The sequence below is a fragment of the Mus pahari genome, chromosome 3 (genome assembly GCF_900095145.1).
Source record: "Mus pahari chromosome 3, PAHARI_EIJ_v1.1, whole genome shotgun sequence".
In the NCBI taxonomy this organism is placed as follows: Eukaryota; Metazoa; Chordata; class Mammalia; order Rodentia; family Muridae; genus Mus; species Mus pahari.
In genome coordinates, this window is record NC_034592.1 from 74,725,038 (window position 1) to 74,732,717 (window position 7,680).

At 33.3% G+C, this 7,680-nt stretch overlaps 1 pseudogene; it reads right to left on the reverse strand.

Annotated features, from left to right (window-relative positions):
• Nucleotides 1–4,826: 4,826 nt before the first annotated feature.
• Nucleotides 4,827–5,786, reverse strand: LOC110319047 (annotated as a pseudogene).
• Between the last annotated feature and the right edge of the window lie 1,894 nt (nt 5,787–7,680).

Genomic DNA, 7,680 nt, shown 5'->3' on the forward strand with positions numbered 1-7,680 from the left:
AGAAATGTGTTGGAATTTTGGTGGGAATCGCATTGTATCTATAGATTACTTTTGCTAGGATGGCCATTTTTACAATGTTAATTTTACCAATCCATGAGCATGGGAAATTTTTCCATCTTCTGAGGTCCTCTTCAATTTCTTTCTCTTGGGATTTGAAGTACTTGTCATACAGATCTTTCACTTGTCTGGTAAGAGTTACACCAAGATATTTCTTACTATTTGTGGCTATTGTGAAGGGTGTTGTTTCCCTAATTTTTTTCTCAGCCTGTTTATCATTTGTGTAAAGGAAGGCTATTGATTTGTTCAGGTTAATTTTATATTCAGCCACTGTGCTGAAGTTGTTTATCAGCTGTAGAAGTTCTCTGGTAGATTTTTGGGGGTCTCCTATGTACATTATCATATCATCTGCAAATAGTGATACCTTGGCTTCTTTTCCAATTTGTATTCCCTTGTTCTCCTAGATTATTGCTCTCTTAATTTCCTAGATTATTGCTCTAGATAGAACTTTGAGTACAGCATTGAATAGATATGGAGAGAGTGGACAGCCTTGTCTTGTCCCTGATTTTAGTGGCATTGCTTCTAGTAACTCTCCATTTAATTTTATATAGGCTAATGGTTTGCTGCATATTGCTTTTATTATGTTTGCATAAGGGCCTTGGATTCCTGATCTCTCTAAAACTTTTAACATGAAGGGGTATTGTATTTTGTCAAATGCTTTTTCGGCATCTAATGAGATGATCATGTGATTCTTTTCTTTGTGTTTACTTACATAGTGGGTTACATTAATGGATTTTTGTATACCGAATGACTCCTGCATCCCTGGGATGAAATCTACTTGATTGTGATGAATTATGGTTTATATTGGTCTGCCAAAAAATTATTAAGTATTTTTGCATTACTATTGATTAGCAAAATTGGTCTGAAGTTCTCTTTCTTGTTGGATCTTTGTGGTTTAAATATCAGATTAACTATGGCTTCATATAATCACATAGGTAGTGTTCCTTCTGTTTCTATTTTATGGAATAGTTCAAATAGTGTTGGCATTAACTCTTCTTTGAAGATCTGGTAGACCAGTAATCCACTAAAACCATCAGCCCTGAGGGATTTTTTTCTAGTTGGGAGATTTTTTTAATGACTTCTATTTCCCTAGGGAATATTGGACTGTTTGGATAGTTTAACTGCTCTTGAATTAACTTTGGTACATGGTATCTGTATAAAAAGTCATTCATTTCATCTATATTTTCCAGTTTTGTTGAGTAAAGACTTTTTAAGTAAGATCTAATGATTTTTTAAAATTTCTTCATTTTCTGTTGTTATGTCTCCCTTTTCATTTCTGATTTTGTTAATTTGGATATTGTCTCTGTGCCCTTTAGTTAGTTCAGCTTAGGATTTATCTATCTTGTTGGTTTTCTCAAAGAACCAGCTTTTGGTTTTGTTGATTCTTTATATCACTCCGTTTGTTTCTACTTGATTGATTTCAGCCCTGCATTTGACTGTTTCCTGCCATCTATGTCTCTTGAGTGCATTTACTTCATTTTGTTCTAGGTCTTTAGAGGTATGCTGTTAAGTTGCTAGTTTAGAATCTCTCCAATTTCTTTATGAGTGCACTAAGTGCTATGATTTGACCTCCTAGCACTGCTTTCATTGTGTCCTGTAGTTTGGGTATGCTATGTCTTTGTTATCATTGAATTCTAGACAGTCTTATATATCTTTATTTATGTCCTCCCTGACCAAGTTATCATTGAGTAGAGAGTTGTTCAGTTTCCATGGATATGTGAGCTTTCTGCTGTTTTTGTTGTTTTTGAAGACTGGCCTTAATCAATGGTGATCTGATAAGATGCTGGGGATTATTTCAATCTTCTTGTATCTATATAGGCATCTTTTGTGACCAATTATGTGTTCAATTTTGGGAAGTTACTATGGGTGCTAAAAAGAATGTATATTTGTTTTAGGGTGAAATGTTCTGAATATATCTGTTAAATCCATATATATATATATATATATATATATATATATATATATATATATATAATATCTTTTTGGTTATATCACGGAATATTTTGGTTTATCTATGATAATTGAGAATTTTTGTTGGGTATAGTAGCCTAAGCTGGCATTTCTGTTCTCTTCAGGTCTGCATGACATCTGTCCAGGACCTTCTGGCTTTTACAGTCTCTGTTGAGAATTCTGGCGTAATTCTTATAGATCTGACTTTATATGTTATTTGGACTTTTGTAAATCTCTCATTTTAATAAAAATAACTAAGATTTTTCTGGTGGGGTCTATAGTATAGTTTAAGCATAGGATTATTTTTTTATGCAAGAAGGGGGGTGTTTGACTTTTCATTATAGAAAAGAAAATTATGTTAAATCTGTATGAGTATAAAAACTTCACTCAGTAATTCTTTCCAAGTAATTTTAAGGTCATTATTATTCAGGTATTTTTTAAACACTATAATATAAATCTTATATTATCAAAAATATCCCTTTACTGATAACACAAACACTGGTTCTTATAGCAGTTATAATTTCCATTATTACATTGAAGGAAGGGAAACATTGCATTACATTTAGAAGGATTGCTTGCTCCATGTAACCAGTAGCTAAATCCCTATATACTGAGACTGATTCAGTTTTGTGAAACCTAACATGGTTTTTCTTCTGTGAAGTTTCTCATGTACATCTGCAATTACTGAGGCTCTTTTCTCAGAGTGTAGTTCAATGGTCCATGAGGTGATATGGCCATTTAAAATAAACTCAAAGCCTTGTTAGTGGGGGAAGTTTTACAAACAGGTTTTGATTGCCTCCATGAAACAAACTAAGACTAATTTAGGTAGTATCTTCCAAATGATGATAATTGTTGTCCAATTTTAACTAATACATCAGCAGAATGTGGAGATACATTATAATTATAAGATACATATTGGTGGAAACAAAAATAATTATTTCAGATGGTATCAGTTTTTAATCTATAACATCTAAGGAATTAACAAAAATTTCATCATATTATGTAATAATTGTTGATAAAGTATCAGAATTCATGGTTTAACTTAATTACTATTAGTCACAATCATTAGCAATGTAAGATAGAAAGCACACATTTATTTAACATGATACAAATTTTAAAAATCTCAAAGGAAAACCATGAAACTTCTAAATGATGAAAACAAACTGATACCAAAGGTAATGAAGGACTTATCACTGCAGAAAGATATCTGTCTTCTTCACCAAAGAAAGATTTAATGAGATCAAGACATTAACACTTCTCTAAGCTGCCTACACATTCAACAAGCTACCTGCCAAAATGCTTCCTATATTGAAAAATGTTGTTTGAATATAATTATTTAATGGGGAATATTTTGTTGCTTTTCAAAGCCTGTTTCAATGGTATCTAGTAATAAAGTACTAATTAAGAAAATTTTAATTTACCAAATTAAATTGTTTAGAAAGAGCCCCATAAGAAAATAAATATAAAAAAAATAAAGAATATGCTATGTCACCAAGCAGAGAAACACTTTAAGGGCAAACAAAAAGGACAATTATTAAAATAATGAGAAAAATGCCTCAGTTTACAAGGCATAGCAAATAGATCATGGGTTTTCTCAGAACACAGAAATAAATAATGTAAGAGATAGCAAAATGAAATCATGTCCTTACCACTCTATAATGGTTACACAATTCAAAACAACGTAAGTATATCATAGACTATGAGTATTTTAATAAAATAGTAAAACATTTGAAGAGAATTATTTGAAGCTGAAGTTTAATTAACGTAGAATAGTTATTGATCAAAATAAATAAAAAACAGTGTAGAAAATACCATTGTAAGAGATTTTGTAAAACATATAAAAATACAGAATTAGTTGACAAGAAACCTAAAACTGTCCAACTAATAAATTATATTAAGAAAACCATTTAGAATAAAATACATCACATTTGACTTGAATGGAATATCTCCATTGAATGCCTCCTTTCAAGGCTCAAGGACCTATGTAGAAGATGAGGTAGAGAGAATGTAAAAGCTAGAGGTAATGTATGACTTCCAGACACAGTGTTTTTCAGACACTGGTGCACATACCAAATCACAGAGACTGTGAAAGCTTACACAAGACCTGTACAGATATAGTCCAGACAAAACTCCCAGTGCTGAAAAGAAAAAGTAAACACAAAGTTTCATGCCTACTAAGAAACTATCTATAATTGATGACCGCTGGGAGAGGTAAAAACAGTATTTTATAGTGGAGTCTCAATGAATATGTCATCCAAAATCCAGGACTGGCATCATGCCTAAAGTTGACAAACAGAAAATGAAATCCATGGGTTTGGATTGTTGGAGAAGAGACTTTTGTTTCAATTTCATTATGTTTTTGTTTATTTGGGTGGTTTTTCTTTCAGGGGAGGGGTTAAAAGAGGAAAGAGGGAAAGGAGAAAGAGTAAGAAAGAGACAGACAGACAGACAGACAGACAAAGACAGAGTGAGACAAAAACAGAAAACATGAATTTGGTTGAGAGGGGAAGAGAGGAGACATAGCTTGAAAAGCATAGTAGACAGGGAAACCCTAATCAAAATATACGAAAAAATTAAAGAAATTATTTATTGAAAATGAAAAATATGATATGCAGTTCATCAAAAATGGTTGAACAATTAGCTAATAAATGAATGATATGATATGCAGGCAGGTATGCTACTTACAAAATTTGACAAAGAATAACAATATTTGACAATTACATTCATAACACCAGTAGTTTTACAGTAGCAAGTGGAAGTGTGAATGTTCAAGCTGGAACTCACACAACAAGGGTTTATTCAGGCTTGTTGCCTAATGCTTAGTAATGTGAGCAGCAAGAGGAAAGCTTTATTCTATTTGGACTTAATATTTTCTGCAGGAGCTTTTCCATAGAATGTTTCATCTCTGAATTTCTCAAGGTATATATTAAAGAATTCAACATGGGAGTAACAATGGTATAAATTACAGTGATGGATTTATCAATAAGAAAACTAGAAACAGGTCTAACATACATGAAAATAAAGGTAACAAAAAAGAGAAAAATCACAGTGATATGGGAAATGCAGGTGGACAGAGCTTTGCGCCTCCCTTCCTGACTGTGATTCTGGAGAGATCTTAGGATTATTGCATAAGAAAGTAGGAGTAAGATGAAGACGACTATACACATGGCACCACCATTAGCAATGACAGTGAGGCCAAGGAAGTAGGTGTCAGTACATGCAAGTAGCAATAGTGGGTATATGTCACAGCCAAAGTGGTCAATGATATTGGGACCACAGAATGGAAGATTATATACAGCGAGAACTTGAAACAAAGAATATGCAAAACCTCCCACCGAGGCCATCACCAAGAAAGAATATATACCCGTCGATTCATGATGATCAAATAATGCATTGGCTTACAGATGGCCACATAGCGATCGATCATAGGCCATTGCCACCAGAATGACAATGTCAACCCCACCAAACAAATGCTCTATAAAGAACTGGCTTATGCAAGCTCTGAAGGAGATGGTCTTTTTCTCACGGAGCAAGTCTACAATCAACTTGGGTGAGATGGCAGTAGAATAAACAGCATCCATGAGTGACAGAGAGGCAAGGAAGAAGTACATTGGGGAGCCCAAGGAGGGGCTGGCAATCACTGTCCCTACAATGAGCAGGTTGCCCACTATTGTTGCAATGTACATCAGTGAAAACATAACAAATTAAGCTTTTTGCCCAGCCGGATCTTGAGTGGAGCCCAGCAGGACAAATTCTGTGACATTGTTGCTTTGGACCATTTACTCAGCTATCAGGTTTCTTTCAGAAAAAGAGCTCAGGAGAATGAGACATCCCATGATCTGTTAACAGGATCATGAGTCCATTCTGTCACTGAGCATGTAGTGTATTTACAGTAGTTAACCAATAGTAGGCATTTAATAAATATATATTGAGCTTCATCTTGTAAGAAGTTTCACTTGTTTCCTGTTAATAAATAGAGTGGTTAGCAAAATAACAGTGGATCTCTAGACAGAAATGCAGATAGAGATATCTGCATTTACCCATAAAAAGTTATTTAAAACACATTATACCTTGGCCTTAATACACCAAATGAACATCAAAAAGATTTCTTCTAAAGAAACTTGAAAAATGGTTGTTCCATTAAACCCTTAGTTTATCAACTAAGAAAGAGCATCCATTTTAGAAGGTAATATCTGTGAAAAAAAATTTTAATATTTGAACTTGTATGGTACCTACATTAACACTGGACCTGGAGTATCCACATCAAGTCTATTATATTGCACAGCCACTGAACCTTACAAGATAATATTAGTTATTGTATGTGTCTCACTTAATCTAAAAAATTAAGGAGATTTTTGAATTATATGAAACATGCAAATATTATCCAGGTACTATTACCTGTAACCTGTAGGAATTGCTTCATCTAATGCTGTCATACTTTATTAATTACAGCTCCATTTCATTCTTGCTTATATACTATTTAGTAACATAATTATATCCACCAGCAGGATACCCAAGACTAGTTTTACTTTACCTGAACTAAACCATGGCTCCTAAGAAACCCTGCATCAGCAGAAATAATATTTTTTCCAGAATTCTCAGAAATAACTATACAAAGAGACAGAGGGAAAAACAGGAAAAGAGAGATTTAATAGAAAGAGAATATATTTTTTAATCTTAAGATCAAATAAGATTTAATTTAGTCTTAATTATTTTAAGCATTTAGGATAAGAATGCTGAGAGTCCCCACATAGGAATTCATTGTCCAGAACACCAAAAGCAGAATACTCAAAGAAAATGCAAAACAAGAACATGAAGGCATGGGCTGGGTTCATTTTCTAAACATAATTAGAAATATATATATATATATATATATATATATATATAAGATTATATATATAGATTCCTTTGTGTCCTAAAACACCAGGAGATGACCATACTTCAGAATCTTTCCCAGTCTCACAATCTCTAATGGCCTGTATGCTGTTACTTATGAGCTCAACCATATCTCTTCTGCTGTGATCTTTNATATATATATATATATATATATATATATATATATATATATATATATATATATCTTTGTGTCCTAAAACACCAGGATAAGACCATACTTCAGAATCTTTCCCAGTCTCACAATCTCTAATGGCCTGTATGCTGTTACTTATGAGCTCAACCATATCTCTTCTGCTGTGATCTTTTTTACGCATTTATACAATATCACTGAATTTATCATGACTTCCTGAATGATACCAATAATGTAAAATGGATTTTAATAACTACTATGACCAAAAAAATAACCCTAGTTATATTGTATATAACAAGAAAGAATCTGAGAAATACTTGATAGAAAAGAAGTGATGAAAGCTGTGGACATGAAGTCACACACCTGGTTGCAGCATTAGATGCATTCAGATAGCATCATCCTGAGCTTGACCATCATAGTAAGTCTCCCTCTGCGTCTGAGTCACCATGTGTACCACAGTGGCTTCCAAGTTATCCCAATCCAAGAGTAGTCTGATAGTGTTCTTATTTTCCCAGGGAGTGCCTAAAGCATGGCTCAGCACTTCAGACATCTCATGGTTAGCTATGATTACTACTCTTGGATGTTTCACTGTGAGAATCAACTGCAAATAAATCACGAGATATAAGCAAGAATGTAAATGTTGTGTG